The sequence below is a fragment of the Canis lupus genome, chromosome X (genome assembly GCF_003254725.2).
Source record: "Canis lupus dingo isolate Sandy chromosome X, ASM325472v2, whole genome shotgun sequence".
NCBI classification, from domain to species: domain Eukaryota; kingdom Metazoa; phylum Chordata; class Mammalia; order Carnivora; family Canidae; genus Canis; species Canis lupus.
Window position 1 is genome coordinate 81,318,060 of NC_064281.1, and position 23,610 is coordinate 81,341,669.

At 47.8% G+C, this 23,610-nt stretch overlaps 1 protein-coding gene and 2 long non-coding RNA genes across 3 annotated transcripts in view; 1 reads left to right on the top strand and 2 right to left on the bottom strand.

Moving 5' to 3' along the window:
- Window positions 1-2,862: 2,862 nt before the first annotated feature.
- Window positions 2,863-4,974, bottom strand: LOC118353706 (uncharacterized). The gene is made up of 3 exons (XR_004813039.2): window positions 4,839-4,974; window positions 4,610-4,708; window positions 2,863-3,982 (listed from the first exon to the last, which is right to left on the bottom strand). It is a non-coding gene; the product is annotated as an uncharacterized LOC118353706 (long non-coding RNA).
- An 809-nt stretch (window positions 4,975-5,783) lies between these two features.
- Window positions 5,784-23,610, bottom strand: part of LOC118353707 (uncharacterized) — a 43,487-nt gene continuing 25,660 nt past the window's right edge. Inside the window, exons 2-3 of the long non-coding RNA XR_004813040.2 lie at window positions 17,752-17,806; window positions 5,784-10,235 (exon numbers count right to left, since the gene is read on the bottom strand). This is a non-coding gene — a long non-coding RNA (uncharacterized LOC118353707). The remainder of the gene's footprint in view (window positions 10,236-17,751; window positions 17,807-23,610) is intronic.
- The window catches only part of FRMPD3 (FERM and PDZ domain containing 3), a 132,339-nt gene continuing 130,229 nt past the window's right edge, over window positions 21,501-23,610 (top strand). The window contains exon 1 of the mRNA XM_049107537.1: window positions 21,501-21,622. The gene's annotated coding sequence lies outside the window, so the exon portion shown is untranslated. The remainder of the gene's footprint in view (window positions 21,623-23,610) is intronic.

Sequence of the window (23,610 nt, forward strand, 5' to 3'; positions counted from 1 at the left end):
TCTGGGAAACGAACTAGGGGGGGTGGAAGGGGAGGTGGGTGGGGGGTGGGGGTGACTGGGTGACGGGCACTGAGGTGGGCACTTGAAGGGATGAGCACTGGGTGTTATTCTATATGTTGGCAAACTGAACACCAATAAAAAATAAATTTATAAAAAAATTAAATTAAATTAAATTAATATAGAAAAGCAAAAGAGTCTTTATGTTCTGTCTCCCTTTCTGATATTTCCCGCACATTTCTTCTCCCTTCCCTTATATTCCCTTTCACTATTATTTATATTCCCCAAATGAATGAGACCATATAATGTTTGTCCTTCTCCGATTGACTTATTTCACTCAGCATAATACCCTCCAGTTCCATCCACGTTGAAGCAAATGGTGGGTATTTGTCATTTCTAATGGCAAAGGAATTAGAAAAGTCAAGAAAATATTTGAAAAAACATGAATTTAGATGAATCACGCTGAATGATTTTAAGATTTATATAAAGCTATGTAATCAAGACAATGAGATATTGATAAAGGGATAGCACATAGACCAGTGGGATAGAAGAGAGAGTCCAGAGACCTATAAGAGAGACAGATGTGCAAAAGCAATCGAATAGAAAAAAAAAAACAGAGCCTTTTCAACAAATAATGCTGAAACAGTTATGTTTAAAAAAAAAAACCAACTTTGGGAAGCCTGGGTGGCACAGTCAGTTAATCATCCAACTCTTGGTTTCAGATCAGGTCGTGATCTCAGGGTCATGAGATTAAGCCTTGTGTGGGGCTCCATGCTCAGCACAGTCCACTTGGGATTCTGTCTTCCTCTCCCTGTGCCCCTCCCCCATGTGTGTTTGCTCTCTCCCCCTCTCTTTCTCTTCTTCTTTCTCTCAAATAAACAGATCTTAAAAAGGAAGAAAGAAAAAGAAAGAAAGAAAGAAAGAAAGAAAGAAAGAAAGAAAGAAAGAAAGAAAGAAAGAAAGAGCGAACTTTGATCTAAATCTTATACCTTATGTAGAAATGAATTAAAAATGGATAGTAAAGCTAAGACTGTAAAACTTTTAGAAGACACAGGAAAAAATCTTCAAGATCTTGGGTTGGGAGAAGAGTATTTAGACATGGCTCCAGAAGCTTGATCATAAAAGAAAAAAATTGATAAAGTGGATTTCATCAAAATATAGAACTCTTGCAAATATAATATATATATAACTTGTGCTCTGTGAGAAACACTGTGAAGAGTATGAAAAGACAATCCCAAAACTGAGAGAAAATATTTGCAAATCATATATCTGACCAAGGATTTGTATCCAGAATATATAAAGAACTCATAATTCAACAATAAATATTGAAACAAGCAAATTTTTGATGGGAAAAAGATTTGAAGTGTCACTTTATAAAAGAACACATGAAATATCTCATAAGCACATTAAAATGATCATTCAGGAAATGAGAAATAAAACTTCAAGCAGTAATGCACCTCTATACAGCCACTAGAAATTTAAAAAGACAGAACATGAGAGACTCCTAACTCTGGGATATGAACAAGGGATAGTGGAAGGGGAGGTGGGCAGGGGGAACAGGAAGAGGGGGGCGGGCACTGAGGGGGGCATTTGACGGGATGAGCACTGGGTGTTATACTATATGTTGGCAAATCAAACTCCAATAAAAATATACAAAAATAAAATAAAATAGACTATCAATTACCAAATTTTGTAAGGATGTGGAGCAACTAGAACTCTGATTGCTTGCTGGTAGGATTTTAAAATGGGACAAGCACTTGGGAAGACACTATGGCAGTGTCTTATAAAGTTAAACCTAAGCCTACTATGTGATCTAGCCATTCCACTTCTAGAGAGAGAAGAAATCATGTCCACATAAAAATGTGTATACAAGGGCGCCTAGGTAGCTCAGCCGGTTAAACATCCAACTCTTGGTTTTGGCTTGGATCATGATCTTACAGTTGTGGGATCAAGCCCCACATCAGGCTCTGTGCTCAGTGCAGTCTGCTTCAGATTCTCTCTTACTCTCACTCTCTTTCTCTCTCAAATAAATAAAATATTTTTAAAAATCAAAAAATTAAAACATGTACACAAATGTTCTTATAAGCTTTGTTTACAATTTTCAAAAATTGGAAATAACTTAAATGCCCAGTAAAAGTGAATAGATAAACAAATTATGGTATAGCTATACCATGGAATACAACTCAGCAATCAAAAGGAATTACCTATTGATTCACACAACATGGATGAATCTCACAAATATGCTGTGTATGCTGTGTGAAAGAAGTCATGCAGAAAACTTACTGCATGATTCCAGTTATACAAAATTCTAATCTATAGTGAAAGAAAGCCAGTCAGTGGTTGCCTAGGAATGGGGAAAATGGATTATAGAGGGGGCCTCAGAAACTTTTGGCAGTATTGGATATGTTCTATTCTCATTGTGATGGTTTCATGTATATAAACATATGTCAAGACTTAGTAAATTGTGTACTTCCAACATGTGTACTTTATTGTAGGTCACTTATTCTTCAATATAGCTATTTTAAAAGATTATAAAAATCACACTAATTTCATTTATTTTTTTATTTTTTTAATAAATTAATTTTTTATTGGTGTTCAATTTACCAACATACAGAATAACACCCAGTGCTCAGGGATCCCTGGGTGGCGCAGTGGTTTGGTGCCTGTCTTTGGCGCAGGGCATGATCCTGGAGACCCGGGATCGAATCCCACATCAGGCTCCCGGTGCATGGAGCCTGCTTCTCCCTCTGCCTGTGTCATTTAAAAAGTCACACATGAAAGGAAACATGTGTATAATTTCATTATACAAAGTTTGATACCATGAAAATGTTCTCATTTATTTAAAAATCAGAAGGAAAACTGAAATTTAGGTCAAAGAAAATACTTTAATATATAATATTAATACATTTCACTTTATAGTAATAAGCCATAAAATATGATTTTTGATCTTTTTTTATGAAGGAAGGGACCACCAACACAAAAGTGTCTAAGGCCCATGACAATGATAACACATCCCTGTCATCAGGGAATTTTATTTACAAGGTCATGATAATATAAACATTGCTTACTGGTTGTCAACTTTTTGAGTCCACCTATGAACAAAGCACAGGAGGTGTTATCAGAGTTATAAACGACAATGTCAATGCCATAGACCTTGACAATGTGTAAGTAGTTACACAGAAACCAGAGGTAGAAGAGCAGAAAGAGGTGTAGGGCACAGTACAGACTTGGATAGTTCCATTTTATGAAAGTGTGGAGTCAAAAGATGCTGTCTATGGTTGACAGAATAATATATAAGGGTTTGTCTACATTTTTCAATGTTCCAGAGGCAACTAGTACTCTAACTACAATACTATATACCTCTATTGGGAGGCATGGAAACATGGAAGTATGTGCATCATTGAGCACTGCATTCTCAACTATCATAGTAGAAATCCAGTAGATGGATATCTCATTTGATAAATCAAGAAAAGAGGACAGAGGGAAGTCATTTAGAAAAATGGAGCTCAAACATCAGAAGAATTAAAAAGAGAAATGTTAAAAGTGGAGGCTTTGTGGGACCGAAGGTGGGAAAAGTGGAGAAAAGGATTCTGCTCTTTTTTTACTACAAGTTTTTCCGTAGTGTTTGCTTTGTTTTAACCAGGTGTGTGTGTCCGGTTGATCAAAGTCAAATCCAAGTTCTCCCATCCCTGTTGTTCGCTAACTTGAGCACCATTTGCATCCTTCCCTGTACTCATCCCAACTTGTAATGACTTGAATTACATGTGTGGTGACTCCCTTAAGGTCCTTCTCCCCATGAGACTGTAAGGTCCATGAGGACAAGAACAGTGTGTCTTTTTCCACAAGTGCATCCATCATTCCTGGCACAGAACGCAGCCCAGGGATCAGGGTGGTGCCACACATATATCATCTTGAGAACTCTACATTCAAAGTACTCTCCAAGCTTCCTCTCTTGGACCAGCTGGCAGTTGAGATGGAAAATGTCCTGTTGCAGAAAGGCAGGAATAAGGCCGAGGAATAAGAAGAGGGAGGGGCATCAGAGGACAAAGGACCTATAGCCAAATAGTAGCGTGCCCCCCACTTCCGCAAAAAGGGCTCTAAACCTTTCCTAGTGGGGATGTGAGGGGGGGTGGGAATCTGGTATGTGCTTATTCCTCCAGCACAGAAATCCTCTTAAAAAGAACATCAAAGACTGCCTTGAAGGGGAAAAGAAATTCTAAATAGGCCTCCTGCAAGGAGTTGAGAAAAGAAGAGCAGAGGGGATCTGAACCTCCAGCCAGCTGGGGAGGTGGCCTCTTCTCCGTTGGCCTGGGCCAGCCAGCGGAGGCTGGTTGATTCAGATGCGGTTGATTCAGTGGTCCGCCTCAGACAGCTCTGAAGAGTCTGAAGACTGCTTGGGGGCTGATCTCGTATGTAGACTATCTTGGGGCCACAACAGAGAGCCTGGGGCAGGGAGCAGGGGAAGCAGGCTGTTAGGATCTTACAGAGCCACTTCCCTAAGAACCCCACAGGAGTGGGGGGTGGGGGAATGGCTTGGGCAGACCTGCTTACTCCTGATTAGATAAGGAAAGGTGACCTGTGAAGTGTCTGTCTCCTGACCTCGGCACCATACCTGCCCACTGGAAAGTCCCAGGTAGGGAGATTTTGAGGTTCAAACCAGACTGGAATTCCCTTGGCCTGGCCGGGCTTTCCTGGTGAAAATGTTCTTGTCCTGAGGGGAGCGAAAAGAGTGGGAAGAGGCCAATAAAAAATTATGGGTGATGCTTGTAGAGGGGGTGGGCTGAGGGCCAGAGGGTTCATAGGGTGGAGGCCCCTGCTTGGCGGGCCTAGAAACCTGGCACCTGAAATGGTTCCTCCTCCTTTCCAGGGAGGAAACAGTTTCAGGATTTCAGCTTCATCTACGGGGTGTTTGGAACCTCCCTCTGGCCTGATTCCAGGGTCTTGGTGAGTTGTCAAGAGGCACTGCATCACTCAGAATCCTTCTGGAATGAAGAAGGTCCAAGACAGGGGTTATTTGATGCATCCTGTACTATAGCTGTCTGTCGCTCAGTCTTTGGCAGATTTATTTATTTATTTTTAAATTTTTATTTATTTATGATAGTCACAGAGAGAGAGAGAGAGAGAGGCAGAGACACAGGCAGAGGGAGAAGCAGGCTCCATGCACCAGGAGCCCGACGTGGGATTCGATCCCGGGTCTCCAGGATCGCGCCCTGGGCCAAAGGCAGGCGCCAAACCTCTGCGCCACCCAGGGATCCCTATTTCAGGGGAAGGAAAGATTGGGAGTTGCAAGGAGAAAAATGAATATTGAGGCCATTTCTCATCAGTAGAAAGGACTTGGAGTGGAAAGTGTGAAAAATGGCCCTCCTGCTCTGGGCACACTTCTGGGGGCCTAGGGCAAAGGCAAGATGTGGTGTTCCTGCTCTTAGGGGGATAGAAAAAGCCAGTAGCAGCGCACAACTTGGGGCCGGGCTGGCAGCGCACACTGTCTTCACTACCACTAGCAATGGCTCGGGGACACAGGTAGTCATGGTCCTTAGAACACAGCTTCCCTGGATTCTTCAGCCCCCAAAGGTCCAGGGAGCAGCAGAGGCTACGTCACCCTAGACAGTGAGGAGTCCTGAGCCGAGGGCCTTGGTATATGCAGGAGAGTCACAGTCAAGCTCCGGTCCTTCCCCAACATCTAACTGGTTTCTTCCCAGCTCCTGCATGTGGCTTGGCTTTCTTTTCTCTGAGATGGTCACCAAATACCCAAAGAGAACTTTGCATTTGATACAACCTCGCTCTCCTGTCTCCAGAAGCAGTAGAATAGTTAAGGACACACTCTGGAGTCAGACCGCCAAAGTTTGCGGCCGGATTCTGCCATTTGTCAGCTCTGCACAGTTTGCTTACCTATTTTGTGCGAGCTTTTCTTCTCTAAAATGAGGGTGACAGCGGTATTTAACTCATGGAGTTGTTGTAAGGATTGAATGAGATAGGTAACGGGCCTGGCACCTGATTCAAGTTCACGAATGTTAGCCACTCTTATTTGGAATTGAAAGTCTTTTCCCCCCCTCTTATGTTCCCCTGCTCCTCTTCTCCCCCTAGCAAATTTCTCTATTCTTCTCCAGACATTGGGAGCCTTTTGGGGCTATGTTTCCTTAAAGAAGAGATTGCCCTTTGATCGTTTCCATCTCCTGTAGACCCCAGTCCTGGATAACCATTGCCTATCAGAATCAGAAAGGCCCTTCGTAAATCATCTGATTTATTCTATTCTTTTTGCACATGTCTAAAGTCAGAGCTAGAAAGACAAAGAGGCTTAATACCTGGTAAAGATCTACTATGGGAATTCCTCATCTTCCTAAATACCATCCTTCTATCCTAGTACAGTGGGCACACCCCTGCTAAATGAAGAGGTTTGTATACACTCAGAAATGGAGCTACAGTGTAATTGGTCTTGGAGACAGGTCCCTCTGGCCATGAACTTTGCCTGTAGGTCCTCACCTTAAAAGTAGATGAGAAACCAGTCCCCTCATCTTGGTGGAAGCTCAGTAAAGGATAATTAAAGGAAGAGCAAAACAAAGCAGTGTGTATCTCGGTGAGGCCTGGAAGGTAGAGGAAACCAGCTGGTTACTCAAGGCAGACTCAGTGTAGACCAGGGGTAGAAGATGAACAGGCTTTCCTGAGAGCTGGAACAAGATTGGGAATAGTTAGCAAATTAACAGTCCCAAATCAGGGAATCCTTGAAGCAAGACAGCACTGTATTGTGGGTCTTCACTGTGAGAAAGAGAGTGTACCTGTCCCCTTGGAAGGTCTTTTGGTGTAGAGAAAGGCATATATCATCTTTAGTTATGTATTGGTTCACTGAGAAGAGGTTTCCAGCAGATTAGAGGGTGCCATGCCCCTGAGGCTGTGCCCCTAAGAAGGCAGGAAGGAGGCCCAAACTGCTGAGTTTGGTGGCAATTTCCTCACCTTCAGTAAATGAGCAACACCCCAAGGTTGCCTTGCGACTTAGGACTGACTGTCAAATCCTTTCCAAAGCAAATACTAAATAGGATATGGTGAGATTCTAGGTGGGAAACCTTTAGTGACCTTCCATAAATTCTAGTACTGATGTGGATCTCGGTGTATTTGAATGGATAAAGGGAGGGAAGAGGGGAGGAGATAGAAAGAGGAGGAAAGGGGCAGGATATTACACAGGTGTTGGCATGTTAATAGTAGGAAACTAACCTTCCTTCTCTCCAACACTGATCTTATTGATGGGGCTCCTTTTCGGTCCCCAGTACACCAGCCCCCGTGGCAGCACTAGATACAACCTGAAACACTGTCTTTTCTAGGCTCTCGTGATGCCATACCTTCTGAGTTGACACCCTGCCTTGTGCTCCCTTGGTCTGCTTTGCTGACTTCTCATTCTCCAGATGTGCGAGCTGCTCGAGGGTTCAACCCCAAGGCCCCCTCCTTGCAAAATCAATTCATCTAGCCCTATGATCCTAAATAGCGTTAATAAGATGAGCACCTCCTTATTTCTGTGTCTAGCACTCACCACCACCCCCCGAGCTCCAGACTTGTGGCTCTGCCACTTACCATGTGACTTTGACCGAGTTGTTGAACCTTTTCGCCTCCACTTCCTCTTCTCTAAAGTGGAACAATAATCCTACATGACCTCACAGAGTTGTTTGAGAATTAAATGATCATTGGATCATATTAATGTGTAAAGCACCTGGGACAGTACTTGGCACATGGTAAGCATCACTAAAGATTATTTATTTCTTATTATCATTATTATTTCTAACTGCCTACCTGGCAGCTCCTCTTGGGTATCTCAATAGGCATCTCAGACATAACAGCCAAAATGGAACTCCTGATTTCTATCCCCAAAATCACTCCTCTCCCACTTTCACTCATCTTTAGTAAATGGCACCACCAATGATCCAGTTGCTCAGGACAAATCTAAGTGTCATCCTTTTGTCATCATTTTACCTTATCTCTTACATCCAACCCTCCAACAGAGTTTGTCAAGTTTCCAAATATAGCCAGAACCTATCCACTTCTCTATTTCTACCACTCCCATCTTAGCCCCAACCAGCATCATCTCTCATGTGGATCCATCCTCCACACAGATGCCAATGATCTATTTAAGGCGGTTATTCAGATCATGTCACTCTCCTGTTTAAAACTGTTTAACAGCTTTCTGTTGGATTTAGGCTAGAATCCAAATCCTCTCATGGCCTGTAAGTCCCTCTGGGATCTGGCCTCTGCCTTGCTCTCCAAACTCATCTCCACATCCACCTGCCTTTTTAGGTTCTTAATTCACCCTAAGCCAGTTCAAGCTTCAGGGCATTTGCACTAGCTATGCTCTATACCTAGAATGTCCTTCCCCCAGATTCCCAGAGGAGTGGCTCCTTTTATCACTCAGAAACCAGGTGAAATATCACAACATCACTTCCACAGAGAAGCATTTCTGGACTACTTAAATCTAAAGTAGCTTCCTCCACCACTGTTTTATTTTCTTCACAGCACTGATTGCTCTCTGAAAATATCTCGATTGTTCCTTTGTTGACTTTAGTCTCTCTCTCCCTTCTAGAATGTAAGTTTCAGGGGAGCGGAAATTTTGTCTGTCCTGTTCACCATCATATGCCAAGTGCATCACAAGGTCAAGGAATTTATTTTTTAAAGGGTTGCTTTGTTAAAATGGTGGTAAGACATACATAACATAAAACTTACCATTTTAAGTATTTCCAGGTTTATAGTTCAGTGGCATTAAGTACTTTTGCATTGTTTCCCAACCATTTACCACCATCCATCTCCAGAACTCTTTTCCAGTCTTCCAAAACTGAAACTCTGTACCCAAAAAACAACTACCCATTCTCTTCTTCCCTTAATCCCTGACAACCACCAATCTGGTCTCTGCCTCTGTGACTTTGTGCCTCACATAAGTGGAATCATACAATATTTGTCCTTTTGTGTCTGACTTATTTCAGTTAGCATAATGTCTGCAGGGTTTATCCATGCTGTAGCAGGTATCAGCATTAAGGCTGAGTAATATTCCATCATATATGTATACCATATTTTGTTTACGCGTTCATCTACCAACAAACATTTGCACTGTTTCCACCTTTTGGCTATTGCTGCTATGAACACAGGTGCGCAAATACCTGTTTAAGTCCCTCCTTTCAATTCTTTAGGGGGTATATACAACCAGAAGATAGAATTGCTGGATCTTCTGGTAATTTTATTTTTTTAGATTTATTTATTTATTTGTAGAGAGAAGAGAGAGAGTGTGCACATGTGCAAGAATTGAGGGGGGTGGCAGAGAGAGAGAATCTTCAGGCAGAATCCCTAATCCCTACATGGGGCTTGATCTCACCACCCTGAGATCATGACCCGAGCCAAAACCAAGAGTCTGCTGCCTAACCTACTGAGCCACCCAGGCACCTCCTCCTGGTAATTTTATGTTTAATTTTTTGAAGATTCACCATATCATTTTCCACGGCTGCCCCATCATTTTGCCTTTTCAACAGTGGTGTATATAATGGTTCCAGGTTCTCCACACCCTAGTCAATGCTTGGCATTCTCTGTCATTGTTGTTATTTACAGTGGGCCATCATAATGGATAAAGTGGTATCCCATTGTGGTTTTTGATTTTAATTTCCCTAATGCCTGGTTATCGTGAGGAACTTTTCACGTACTTATTGGCCATTTATATGTCTTCTCTGGAGAAACAGCTATTAAAGTCATTTGCCTATTTTAAAACTCAGTTCTTTCCTCTTTAGATTTTGAGTTATAAGTGTTCTTTATATATTCTGGCTACTCATCCCTTATCAGATGCACGGTTTACACATTTTTTTCTCTCATTTCATGGGTTGCCTTTTCACTCTGGTAATCTTGTCTTTTGAAGCACAGCAGTTGTTGTTGTTTTTTTAATTTTGAGGGAGACAGGATTGTTTTCTCAGAGCTAACAATTAGAGGAGGGACTGGGACTCAGCATGAGGTTTGATCTCAGGGTCCTAAGATCGGGCCCTGCATCTGGGCTCCCTGCTCAGTGAAGAGTCTCCTTGGGATTCTCTCTCTCTCTCCCCTCTGCACCTCTCCCCTCAAATAAATAATATATAAATCTTTTTAAAAATATGATGAGAAAAAGGCACAGGTGAGAAGGCTGATGTTCGGAGGAGTGCACTACACCAGCAGGTCTGAAAGGGTATCATGGCAGGGAGTCCTTGGCAATCCCAGGATGTCCTGAGGTCTCTGGAAACCCTCGGTATCTAAGGGCAAAAGAAGAGGGAATAATAATAGATAGCATTTGCTGAGAGCTTACTATGCACCGGGCACTGTGCTAATCACTATACATCCATAACCTCATTTAATTCTCCTGGCAGTTCTCTGAGGTGAGGATTATTATCAGCCCTAATTTATACTCAAGGAAGAGAAGATGCAGAAAGATTCAGCAATTTGCCCCAAGTCACACAGCTAGAAAGGGACAGAGCTGGGATTTGAACACAAGCAGTCTGGTTCCAGAGCCTGTGTTCTCATCCCTGGCCTTCTCTTCACTAAACTAGTAAAGGAGATATGGGTAGGGCATGAGAGACATTTTGGTTGTTAAAAATATGATGAAAAAGGGGCACCTGGGTGGCTCAGTCAGTTAAGTGTCTGACTCTTGGTTTCAGCTCAGGTCATGATCTCAGGGTCCCAAGATCGAGCCCCTCATCTGGGCTCCCTGGTCAGCCAAAAGTCTTCTTGGGATTCTCTCTCACTCTCCCTCTGCACCTCCCAAATAAATAAATAAATCTTTTTTTAAGTATGACGAAAATAAATAAGTCACAGGTGATAGCTTAAAAGTATGCCTTGAAGAGCAAAGAGAAAGTAGTCAAGGGTGGTGCTTTTTATTTTATTTATTTTTTTTTTGGGTGGTGCTTTTTTATATTCTAGCTCCACAGAGATAGATTTTTCATTTATTTATTTTTAGAGAGAGAAAAAGGGGGAAGGGCAGAGGGAAAAGGAGAAAGAACCCCAAGCAGACTCTGTGCTCAATGCAGAGCCCGGGGGGGGGGGTGTGCTCAAACTTCAACCCTGAGATAACAATCCTAAGCAGAAACCAAGAGTCCAAAGCTCAACCTACTGGGCCACCCTAGCACCTCCACAAAGACAGTTTTACTCGTCAGGGTGGAATAGAGTGGTGGTGAAGTTCACATTTGGCTTAAAAAACCTGGGCGTGAATCCCAGTGTTGCCACTTACTACCTAGTGACCTTAGGCAAATTATTTCACCTCTCTGTGCCTCAGTTTCCTATCTGCAATCAAGGATCAAAACACTTACCTCGGAGAATGATTTTGAGGATTTTTAAAATTTTGTTTATTTATTCACGAGAGACACAAAGATAGAGGCAGAGACATAGGCAGAGGGAGAAGTAGGCTCCCCATGAGGAGCCCAATGTGGGATTCCATCCCACGACCCTGGGATCACACCCTGAGCTGAAGGCAGATGCTCAATCACTGAGCCACTCAGGTGTCCCTCATTTTGAGGATTTAATGAGAGGTTGATGTAACTAACCCGCATGGCACCATGCCTGGCACCTGGAAACGGCTCAGTAAATATAGGCTCTTGCTCCACAGCCAACGGGTGGTGTGGGCCTCTCCCCCATCTTCTTATTAAAGAGAAGATTTCCCAGGCCAGACTGGAGTAGTTGTATCTGAGTAAATTCATGGCCCATGAGTGGATAGGTGACTACAAGTGGTCTCTCCAGAGCAAAGAAAGAGACTTCCTTCCCTAAGGATGAGTTCCCACCATGCCTATTTGAGACTGAGGAAATGCAGTTTAGAACAACCACCCTGTCCCAGCTTCCAGCTACCCAGGGGTTGGAAACTCAGAGGATCTAGCTAGGCAATCAAGAATTTTTTTGTTTGTTTGTTTTTTTCAGGTATGCCTTAGGGAATACAGTGGCTGGCTGGCTCCACGGCAGACACTGAAAACCCATCTGAGGGAGGGTCGTATGAAAGACAAACTTCTCTGACTTCCCAGTTGTTTTTTTTTCCTGCTCTGGATTCATTAATTTCAGAGAAACTGAAGAAGGTCCAAGGAAGAACCATCAGAATGATTAATAAAAGCGAGCTACTGAATGGTGCTAGGACTTTCTAGTGAAGGACAAGAAAAAAGGATGGAGAGGGGGGAGGCTCAAGCCTCCTGAAAACAAAGCAGCCATCAGAGACTGCAGAACTCTGGGGCACTATGAGAATTGGAAGGCAGCCTGGACCCAGCTCTGCCCCCATACCCCCACCACCAGCCATCACCCAGCATTGGGCCAGGCCCTCTGGCAGATCAGAAGGAGCATAAAGCCTGGTCTATGCCCACAAAGATAAGGAGACAGGGCTATGCCCACAAAAGGACAAATTACAGTCAAAGCCAAGAATATAAGTGCTGTGACTGGCACTTGCTCTGCTCTGTGCCAAATGACTAGCATGGAGAGAAGCGCTCAGCTTTCCTAGGAGGATGGGACTCTCGCAGGTGATGGGGCTGAGGCCTCAGGGGAGGGACACGATTGGCTAAGCAGAGAGGAGGGAGAGCAGCACAGGCTGGGGAAACTACAAAATCAACATACAGAAGGCAGGATAGGAGTGGTGTCAGCCATGCTTTGGCGAGATGGACCTGTCTAGGCGGGTAGACTGGAGGTGAAGATAGGAAGACCAAAGCTCAGACTGAGACTTTAACCTCCTGCAGCTGCAGCAACTGAAAAGGTGCTCTATCGCTGACAGGGGCCAGGTCTCCGGACAAAGCCAGCCCAAGCCCAAGCTTCTCTCTAAAAGACGCAGTCTGGTTCCACACTCTGAGACCACAGCCTTTTTTTTTTTTTTTTTTTTTTTTTTTTTTTTTTTTTTAAAGGGATTTCCTTTTTTTTTTTTTTTTATATATATTTTATTGGTGTTCAATTTACTAACATACAGAATAACACCCAGTGCCCGTCACCCATTCACTCCCACTGAGACCACAGCCTTAGTTCTCACAGGCTTGCCAAGCCCATGGGGCTGGTCACTATTCAAAGCACATCTCAGCAAGCTTAGGCCCATACCAAGGACAGATTTCTGAGCAGATGATATCTCTGTTATAAATAGAGAATTTGACTCCAGGTGGGAAATTCAATTTGTGGAAGCAGATGAAATCTTCTGAAACCAAGATCTGATTTCCCGAGCAAATGTCCTTTGGTCTTAATGAACAAGAGAAGGAGATAAGAAAAAGAAGCTATAATTAGGCCTTTCTCCTAAATAGGAGGCTTCTTGAATTATAGGGGAACTGCCTGCCAGTGCCTTCACAAATGCCTCCCATTTGTGAGCCATGGCTTTGGAGGCAATGAATGCCATTAAACATCCATGCATCACTTAGGAATGGTTGCAAAGTGCTTTTCGGCTCTTGTTTTTCATTAGCTGGCCCCAGCTCCCACCTGTTCTCCTTCCCTCTCCTGTTAGGCCCACCCCACCATGACCATAGAGAGGCTTATGCAAGTTGAAGAGATGAGAAGTCGCAGACAGGTTAATCAATTGACTCCACGTCAAACACAGCAAGTTACTGACAGTCCAGCAGTGAGCATGTTCTCATCAGGCCTATTCTGGGGGTTATTGCTTTATCCCACCAAGATGCAAACCAACACCTGCTTTTCCTTGCAAAGCTATTTTTTTCCTTCCCTGTCTGTTGAATGGCAGCCAGAGAAACAGAGCACAGAAAACAGATCAGGGACAAACAGGAAAAGTGAATGGGAGAAGCCGCTGACCCCTCAAGACCTGGTATTCTTGAGCCCTGTGCTCTGCTTAGGTGGAGTAGGCAAGGAAAAGAGGGAGGAACACTCTGGGAATAATCACTGGCTTCCTACCTGTGGGGCCCTGGGCGGTCCTTTGGCCAACCTGAGCCTCAACTTCCTCATCCACAAAATGGGGGAACAGGGCAGCCTTGAATAGCTCGCAGCATTATTGTGAAGATCAAACAAAAGCCAACTGTAAAGCCCTGTGCGCTCATAAGGGGTTCTCTGAGGGTGAACCAGGAAATGCCCCCATACTCTCGAACTCCTCAGCCACCTGCCTGCAGGTAGAACATTCCTCCTATTATAAGCCACACCTTTGGACAAAGATATTGAAAGCTTGGCTCTGAACAAACACGGGGTGTTGGGAGAGAAATTCATTGGCTCATTAGCTCTCATCAGATGATCAAGGAACCCCTCCCTGGGAGGGGGTCGGGATTTGCAGGGACATAGACTTAAACACCCTTTCTTCCCTAGGGGCTTTCCAGAGACATTCATCTGCCTTTGGTATTTTGCTTCCAAAAAGGTTCACGTACATCCTCCTGTAAGTCTGCATCCCTGTGAAAAGCATTGAGCAGGTGTGAGATTCTCCTTCAGGTTCCCCGCCGAGAGACACCTTAGGCCCAGAGAGGTTAAGTAAAGCATCTAAGACCACACAGTGGCCCAACCCAGCCCTCTGCTCATCAGCCTAGGAGCACTTGCTCTCATCCACCCAGATTCTCCTTTCACTCCACCTCCACCTCCAGACCCAGACAGAGGTGAGCAAAGGCCAGGAGGCCAGCCCTGAGGAAGCAATGTCTCAAGCAGAGGCCCAGACTCCCTCACAGGGATGAGCTGTACTGGTGGCAACAGCAGTGGCAAGCACTTGGCATCTGACAGGCTCTGTCAGCATCAATTTAAATTGGTGTTTTGCTTCCGAACTCCAGGAGGGCAAACATGCCCAAGATGCCAGCAGGGGGGAGCAAGGGAAAGCACACAAGGAAATGTTGGGTGATTCCCCAGAGTCTGTCAATTCAGCTCCCACTCCAAGGCCTTCCTGGGCCACTGGCCCTCTCTGCAGGTCTCCCTCTGCTTGAAGGAGGTGGGCGAGGAGGAGGCAGCAATGCAAAAGCTGTTTCTCTAGAAAGAGATAAAAAAAAATAGCAGGGGGAGAGAGAGAGAGAGAGAGAGAGAGAGAGAGAGAGAAGGGAATGAAAAAAAGGAAGCTCCCAAGTCGAGCTAAGAGGATGCAAAGCTGGTGGGGAAGTCTGAGTCCAGGCCTTCAGTGGTTGCCCATTTGGCCCTGGCCCCCAAGACCCCCAGAGCAGCATTCCTCTTCTCAGGCTTGCTTTGGCTGTGCTTGGACACAAGTGTGACCCAGGGTGCTCTTTAAATAGAGTCCTGGGGCCCAGGATGGGGCCCTGGAATCAGCCTATTCACAGCTCCCTGCAGGATTCTGATGCAGCAGGGGGCTGGGGCTGGGGTAGAGGTCAAGACTCACAGCTGGGGAAACACTGTGCTAGAGCTCCTCCAACCCATCCCATAGCACCCTAAGGAAAGGTCCCCAGTCAATGTCTCATCCCCTCACAGCTCTGGCCTCCAAGAGGTGACAGGCAATCTGATAGATTTATTCAGGCGAGTGCATTAATGGGCGCTAATGACTTAATGTGCTGTCCATTCCAGATAACATGTGCAATTTACCAGGACCTTCTGGAGACTGGGCCTTAACCCAAATGAGAATTTCCTGCACACACAGTCCAGTGGGGGAGGGGGGGTGAATTTGAATAAGGGGAAGGCTCTAATCACACCAACTGCTGCCTGAGCCCTCTGGGACCTAGAGGTGCAGAGGAGTCCTGAGGGGGAAATAGAGCTTAATAAGAAGACAGGGTGACCCCTCCCCTCCACACCCTGCCACACCCCAACACTGCAAACTGTTCTAGTCATTCTTTCTGCTCACCACTCTCTTCAGTAGAGATCGTGTATCAAAAGCAGGTTCTGGGATGATGCATTTTTCAGTGCTTCTCGAATGTACCTTGTGGAGGACACAGAGCCATGGGATAAACAGAGTTCAGTGTTCTGGGGCTTCCACTTATGCACAGATTTGACCACTGTCTGTTGTAAATCAACCACCAGAGTATGGAGTGGAATGTGGACATTCATGTTTTGAAATTACATGTGAGACTTGGAAGAAATTTGACACTTTGGGCCACTTTGGCCTTCGCCTCCAGATCTTCACTTTATTCTATTGTTAGGAATTCTGTGGGAATGCATGCGCACGCGTGTGTGTGTGTGTGTGTGTGTGTGTGTATGTGTGTGTGTGTATAAAGGTTGAGAAGCACTGCCCATTAAACTCTGTGTTTAGGGATCCCTGGGTGGCGCAGCGGTTTGGCGCCTGCCTTTGGCCCAGGGCGCGATTCTGGAGACCCAGGATCGAATCCCACATCGGGCTCCCGGTGCATGGAGCCTGCTTCTCCCTCTGCCTATGTCTCTGCCTCTCTCTCTCTCTCTGTGACTATCATAAATAAATAAAAAAAATTAAAAAAAAATAAACTCTGTGTTTACCTAAGTATAGATTAGTTTGGAATTATTTTGGACTAGGACAGGGATGGATACATTTTGGTGGAGGAGCTGTCCAGGGGACAGCGCTCAAAGAGGATCTAGGGAAAAAAAGGGGGGGGCTTTCTGGGGGGAGGTACCTGTGGGATGCCAGAAGGAAATTTTGTTCTGCCTATACTTTAGGTAAGTGAGAGAAGCAGGAGCAGGGAAGGCAAGAAACCTGCCTGGGCTTTATGGATGCAAATTTGTGTCCCTCTGACCCCAAACCCCAGAGAGGAGCCAAGAACAGAGTGACTACATTCTGGCCACAGGGCACAACTGTGAAATGATCCTCAATTTTGACTGGGGATTCCCCCTCCCATGACTGGTCACTTCCCTAGCAGGCTGCGTAGGGGAGGGGCAAGAAGAGACTGGGAAGCAGGGAGCTAGGGGGACCCATTCAACTAGCAGGCAGCAGGGCCAGCTGAGTAGCTGCGTTTAGGGGGAGGAGGCAGCGGCCAGCCCAGGCTTGGGAAAGGGCTGGCTGCAGTCTGTGGCTCATGGCCCTGCCTGCCTGATGTGAGCAGCTTCCTTCAGGGTCTCCCAGACCACACCCGCAGTCCGGCTGGGCTTGCCCACAGAGGGCCACCAAAAAGCCTTCTTAGCATAATTGCCCAACCTTTTGTCCTTCCTCCTAGTGACAAATCCTTGAAAACGATCCTTTTGTTCTCCATTTTTCTCTGGCAGCCTCTTTGTCATCCAGCTTGCCTGCTAGCTCCCAGTTTCCCCAATAGCTCAGGAACATGAGAGCTTCCTCTCCCTTTGCCTCCATGACCCTGTCCCAAACACCAGGGGCTTGGTTGGCCTGAGATGCTTTAGTATGGGTGGGTGTCTTGCTGAAAGGCAAGATGGGGCAAAAAAGGCTGGGGGTGAAAATTATAAAGGATCTTTCCAATTGTGCCATCCCTCCTACCATCCCAGGGCCTGCCCAGCCATCCAGGGGGTTCCCTAGCTGCCTTAGGCAGGTGCACTTCATACTCTGGCCATCACCATCAGTGGTACCCTCCTTTTCATTTTTTCATCTTTTTCTGAGTGTTAGTAGATGGCTGGGTGGACCCGGCAGAGGCAGACAGCTTCATACGTCTCCAAAAAAATGCCAGCAGCCTATCTTTTCTGTGTAACCTCAATTGAAGGCTGGGAGTCACAGCCTTTTGGGAGACGTTATACCCATTGTAGCCAAACTGGCATGGGTTCAAATCCTGGATTAGGCCCTACTAGCTGTGTGATCTTGTGGAGATTACTTGACCTTTCTGAGTCTCCGGTTTCCCTTCAAATTAGTGATAGCCATAGGACCTACCCTCTTGGATTTACTATGAGGATTACATGTGATAATGCTGCAAAATTCCAGCACAGTGCCTGGCCTATAATAAGCTCCCAATAAAAGTTAGCAAGCATAATTTTAGTATTACTATTAATTGTCATTACCTGTTTAGAATCCAGGTTCCATCATTTACTGCAACGTGAGTCTTGGTTTTCTCCTCTGTAAAATAAGCATGATGATGTTCTCTAAGTAAGATCATGAAATGAGTTAATGTATGTAAAGCTTTCAGGGCTGGCTGGAGGTCCTACCAGGGGAGTGGAACTAATTGTATCCCCTAGGATGAAGAACTGTCTTCTTTCCCAAGGAGCGGTGGCAAAGCACCCTATGTGCAGTGAGTGATGGGTCCATAAACGGTAGTCAGTATTACTATCATTACTGGAGGCCAAGAGAGATTCTATCCATTTATCCCTGGATTCTCACTTAACGGTGAGTTGGTTGTTTGCTTGCTCTCAGTCCATGGGGGAGAAAAATAATGCCACTTATTAGCGTCATCTCAACATATTGATTTTAATAGGAAATAGACTTCTGGCTGGAAGATCTTCATTCCTCATCCAATTGTCATGAGATTGAAAGGACTGAATTCTTACCCAGAGGGAATCGTTGCAAATACCAGTGTGACTGGAATGAGGGTCCCAGTTTGACCCGCAAGTGTTTATTTTGCTGCATTCTGGTGCAGGGTTAGGAATTGAAGGATCATCTCAGTACCCTGCCTCCTCACTCTCCCTCCCCCCTCATTTCTGTTGAGCATGGGGCGTGCACACAGCTCAGCTCTTGTCAAACAACAAAACCAAAACCAGAACCCTACCTTTGTGATTCACTGGGGTGGGGGGTGGGGGTGGGGGCCGAAGATCTCCTTTTGTAAATGAAGTCAGCCAATGTGCACACAGGCTGAAGAGCTCACTTTGGCCAAGAGCAAGAAATAATGCAAATGCTACATGAGATCAGACTGGAATGAAGCAGAATGAGAACAAAATGGGGAGCCTTTTAGCAGCTAGCTAGGAGGGAGATTGGTCTTGAGAAAGGATAGCTACCATTTACTGAGACCTTTTATATCCATTTTCTCATTTAATATTCAGGCTAACTGTATGAGGGAAGCTCTAGCATCTCCATCCCACAAGTAAGGCTCAGAGTAGGTAAATGACTTCCCTAAGGTCACACATCTAATAAGAAGTAGACTCCAAGAGCTGTGCCCTTAATCACCATTCTAAACTGTACAGTGCCTCACTGGTTACCCAGATGCCCTACACCTGCGTTTGCACAGTGACAGAGTCCCTTCCAATGGGTTATTAATCCCTTGTGCTTTATGGTAAGAACTGACACAAACTAACTTGTTGGCATCTGTGTTATTATTAGTAAGGAACAAACTCTGTAAGGATCAGGGAACAAACTCTGTAAGGATCAGGGGACTCTGGAGGGTATTCCCCCCTCCCCCAGACATCACCCCAAGGAAGCCAGCCAGGAACTGTCTGGCTACAAATAGCATTATTCATACTGGGCAGCTGGTTCCCGGCTCCCTCTCCAATCCCTGGAGATAGGAGGCCAACTCTTCCCTGCTTCTCGTCACCTCTCTCTTTTGGAAGGACTAGAAATCAAGTGTGAGTCACTTCTCTGGCTAGACTTCTTCTTCTTCTTCTTCTTCTTCTTTTTTTTTTTTTTTTTTGTATTAGCTCAGTATGTCTTGGTCCTACGTGTGACTATGTGTGTGTGTCCTGGTGTGTGTGTTGTGTTCCTCAGAGCATTCTCCTGTATTCAGGTCTGCCTATGCATCTGCCAGGAATATTGTGTTTTTCTCCCTGAATGTCTTTATTTTCACTCACCATCCATCTTTAATAATTCCATCGGCTTGTTTTCTCAGCCTGGACTACCCCCCCCCACCAGATGCAGGGAATTTCCATCCCTTCTTTCAAGATAAGAAGTGCCAGGAAGAAAGCAAAAGTGTGCTCACTGGATGGATGGCCAAATCTGCTAGTCAGCTACTCAACTGCTGATCCTAGCTGCAGGGGAGCCACAGAGCTCTGCACCCAGAGTTATCCTCTGTATCTTGGAAATTCCACACACATCCTACGAGACCATCCTCTTGCTCCACAGTGGCCCCTCAGTAGCCCTCCAGCCTTTCCTGTTTAAACAGAACTGGAGATGGGGCACCTGGGTGGCTCAGTAGTTGAGCATCTGCCTTTGGCTCAGGCAGTGATCCTGGGGCCCTGGGATCAAGTCCCACATCAGGCTCCCCACCAGAAGCCTGCTTCTCCCTCTGCCTATGTCTCTGTGTATGTCTCTTGTGAATAAATAAATAAAATCTTTAGAAAATAAAGAGAACTGGAGGTGAGGAGGTGATTCCAACTGGAACGTGTCCCCTCTTTTGAGCAGCCTCCCTTCCAGAGTCCAGGCACACAGGGGAAATTGAGGAGGGCTTACTTTTCACCTTAGAACTGCTGAGGGCCCAATGTGTCTGTTAGCTTTCTCTCAGAAAGGCCCCTGACACTGGGAAATTCACCATGCGTTTGTCATCACCAGTGGCTCTCCCAACTCCACAGCTTCTTCTGCTTTTCTCTTCCCTGGCCTCAACTTCCCCCTCCCAGACTAGTCAGCGAGCATCCGGGTCCCCCTGGGTCCTCGCTGAGGCTGTCCTTTGTGGGAGAGGGAGAGTGGCCTTTTTCTTGGCCCCTAAAACTCCCCCAAAGGGGTCGAGGGCAGCTAGGAGACCAAGAGGCTTTCTTGAATCTTGGCTGCTACATGTTTAGTATTCATAGCATGTCTCTTAAAAGTGTCCTGAGCTCATTCATCAGGCACTGTGCTATGTGCTTAGCTACTCTCCTTTGGTGTGTATGTGTGTCTACGCAGGACCCTCCCTCCATAGGCTGGTGAACACACACGCAGGCCGACCTTAACCTCCTTCCCCTCTCCCCAAACCAACCGCGAGCTCTAAGCGGACCTTTGCTGCTGGCAGATCGTTCTCTTCCTGAGGTGGGCTCCCGGGCTGGGGCCTGGGCTCGGCAACAGCTCGCACTCCAGCGCCGGGGAGAGACGCTGGGAGCAGGAGCCGAGCTCAAACTCAAGGTGCCTGTGGATGTTGGTAGTGGTGACTCGGAGCGGAGCCGCAGGGAAGGCAACCCCGGTGGATGGCGTGCAGATTGGGGGTGAGGGCGAGGGAGCTCGGGGAGCTCGGGGAGACAAGGTCAGGGGCCAGGGAACAGAGTCCCTAAGCGAGAGTTCCCCGTCGCCCCTTCTCCGCAGTTCACTCCCCACCCCCACCCCCGCACTTTCCCGGGTTCACTTTGGAAATTGGCTTTGCCCTGTTAGCTGCCAGCAGTTCCTGGCAGAGACCAACCAAACCGGCAGGTTCAAGAAGTGAGGCAGCGCCGGGCCGGGTGGCTGGGTTGCTGGGTTGCTGGGTTTGCGCCTTGAGAGATTCTTTTCCCCCAATTGTCAATTTTGTGCTTATTTTTAGTTGTGACCCAGCCGGGAGCTGCGCCTTTAAGCCGCGTTCCCATTCGGGGAAACCGACGCCAGCACTCGGGGGTCGGGAGGCGCCGGAGAGGCCCCTCTTTCTGCACTCCCCCCTCCCCACCCCTCCCCCGCCCCTCCTCCCCTCCCCTCCTTGGCAGTCCGGCCGCCTTGCCACCAGCCGTCACCTCGCCGCCTGCCGCACTCCTGGAGCGAGAGAGCGACTAGCGAGCCACGGCGATGGTGCCGCCCGCGGCGCAGCCATGGAGCCCGCCCGAGGAGTCCGCGCGCGCCGCTGCCAGCCTTCCCGCAGCCCGCCGCCTGCGCGCCGGCTCCGCGTGTCCCGGGCCAGCTGCTGCCGCCCCGCCAGCCTCTGCCCGCCCCGCTGCCCGGCGCCACTGAGCCCCACGCCCGTGTCGGGCTCGGGGACACGGGCGCCCTAGTCCCGCCGCCGTCGCCGCCGCCGCCGCCGCCGCGCCGCCGCCGCTGCAGACGAGGAGGAGGAGGAGGAAGAAGAGGCGGAGGAAGAAGGTAAGAGGCGCGCTGCCTTCAGCGGGGGGCGCGCCCGCTAGCTCAGCTGGGCCAGGAGTGGGTCGCGGCGGGAGCTTGCCGCTGCGGGCCGCCTCGGGGGCGCCCGGCGCTTGGGCGCCCCCGGGAGCCGGGGTCAGGCCAGGGGGCGCCGAGCGTCGGGCCGCCCGGAGTTTGGGCGGGCGTGGGGAGCGGCCGGTTGCGCGCCCATTGCCGGGAGAGCCGCCGGCTTAGCGGGCTCGCCTCGGCCACCGGGGATGCAGGGTGAGGAGCCGAGTGCAGGGGAGTGCAGCGCGTTCATTGTGGTGCCTTTGTGTGTGCGCCGGAGCCCTGGGCACAGTTGGGAGAGCTGGCGAGACGCGGGGCCTGGCTGCTGGGAGGTGACCACTTAGCAGGGGTGCCCGGAGAAGCTCGAGCCCCAGGGCTGCCAGAAACAGCTGTCTGAAGCATGTGTGTGGTTCCTGAGGCCATGTTCACACGCGGACACGGACGCGCGCACACACGCACACACAGCCGCACCACAGACCCGGCGCTCAGCTAGTCACCCCCATCGAAAGACCACACACACACACACACACTCACAGATACACTTGCCCCTCCACCAGGATGCTAATTAAGCAGTCCACCCAAACACATATAGCTATGCATACCTCCCCAGTGCCAAAAAACCTGTACACACACACACACACACACACACACACACTTCTACTCCCCAGCCTGGTGCTTTGGAGCTTGGAGAGTGTGTATGTGAGTGTGTGTTGTCTCAGAGTATCCCTGAGAAACTACATGACAACTGCACATTACTGCAGATCCAGTACCTGCTGCCTCCCCCCCCCCCACACACACACGCACAAACACACAGCCAACCCCTACCCCAAGCTACGGTAGACACCTACACCAGGGCCCTTAAGAACTCCATTCTGGGGTGGGGGGAAGCATTGCTAACTCTGAGAGTGGTGCCCTTCCACCCAGGAGCTCCTGGGCCTCCCCCAACCCCATCCCCGCCCCTGCCTCCTCCCCGCGCGCGCGCGCGCGCGCGCGCGCACACACACACACACACACAAACACGCGCGCGCGCACGCGCGCACACACACTGAAACCACTGCAGGGGCAAATGCTTAACGCCTCCCCCCAGAAGCAGGTGGCACCCCCACCCTTGCAGGTGTCACCCAGGAGCCCTTGACCACGGTGTATACTAAATTCTGATGGACCTGTCCCCTCCCATTGGCATGCTGGTAAAGCTGCAGAGCCCCAGTGTCCACCGGGTGGTCTCAGCATCCTGCAGCTCTGGTGGAGGGCGGGGCAGTCTTTGGACTCCTGCCCCTTGGGGAAATTGTTATAAGACCAAGGTTCCCTTGGGGGCGCCCCTTTCAGGAGTGGAGGGTGCGGAATCTATGCTGACTCAGAGAAAAGCCCCAAGTGAGTTTTCCCTGCTGGCGGACTGGGGTGAAAGGCGCACTTTGGCTTTGAGCTGGGGGACCCTGCCTCTCCCTCCCTCCCCTTCCTTTTCCGTTAAGCTTACTGCAGAAGCCTAGGGAATCCAGTTCCCAGCTTTCTGGGAGCCCAGAGAGGCTTCCCAGGAAGCCCTGGCTATTTCCAAAGAGCTGAAGGCTCTCAGTTCTCCCCAGGGAGACCTCAACAAGACTTGGCCTTGCCGCAAACATGCCGGCTTCTACCCAATTTCGTGCCTTTTTTTTTTTTTTCATACAAGAGAAGCAATTCAACCCCAGCAGCTTGGTGTGAGGGCATCCCTGAGTTGAAATAAGATATAACGCGTATGGAAGGGGCAGCAAGATAGGAGAGGGGAAGTCGAGTGGGTCTGGCAGGTTTAAGTAGAGACACTGAGTCAGATTCTAGCCCTTGGTAAAGTCGTGACAGAGATGGCTTCGACGTCAGAGCCTGGTCCCTGCACCCCTCCCATGGGCTGCTCCCAAAGCCTCTGGGTCCCCTCCCCCACCCCTTAGACCTTTCTGGCCAGGCTTTGCTCCCTG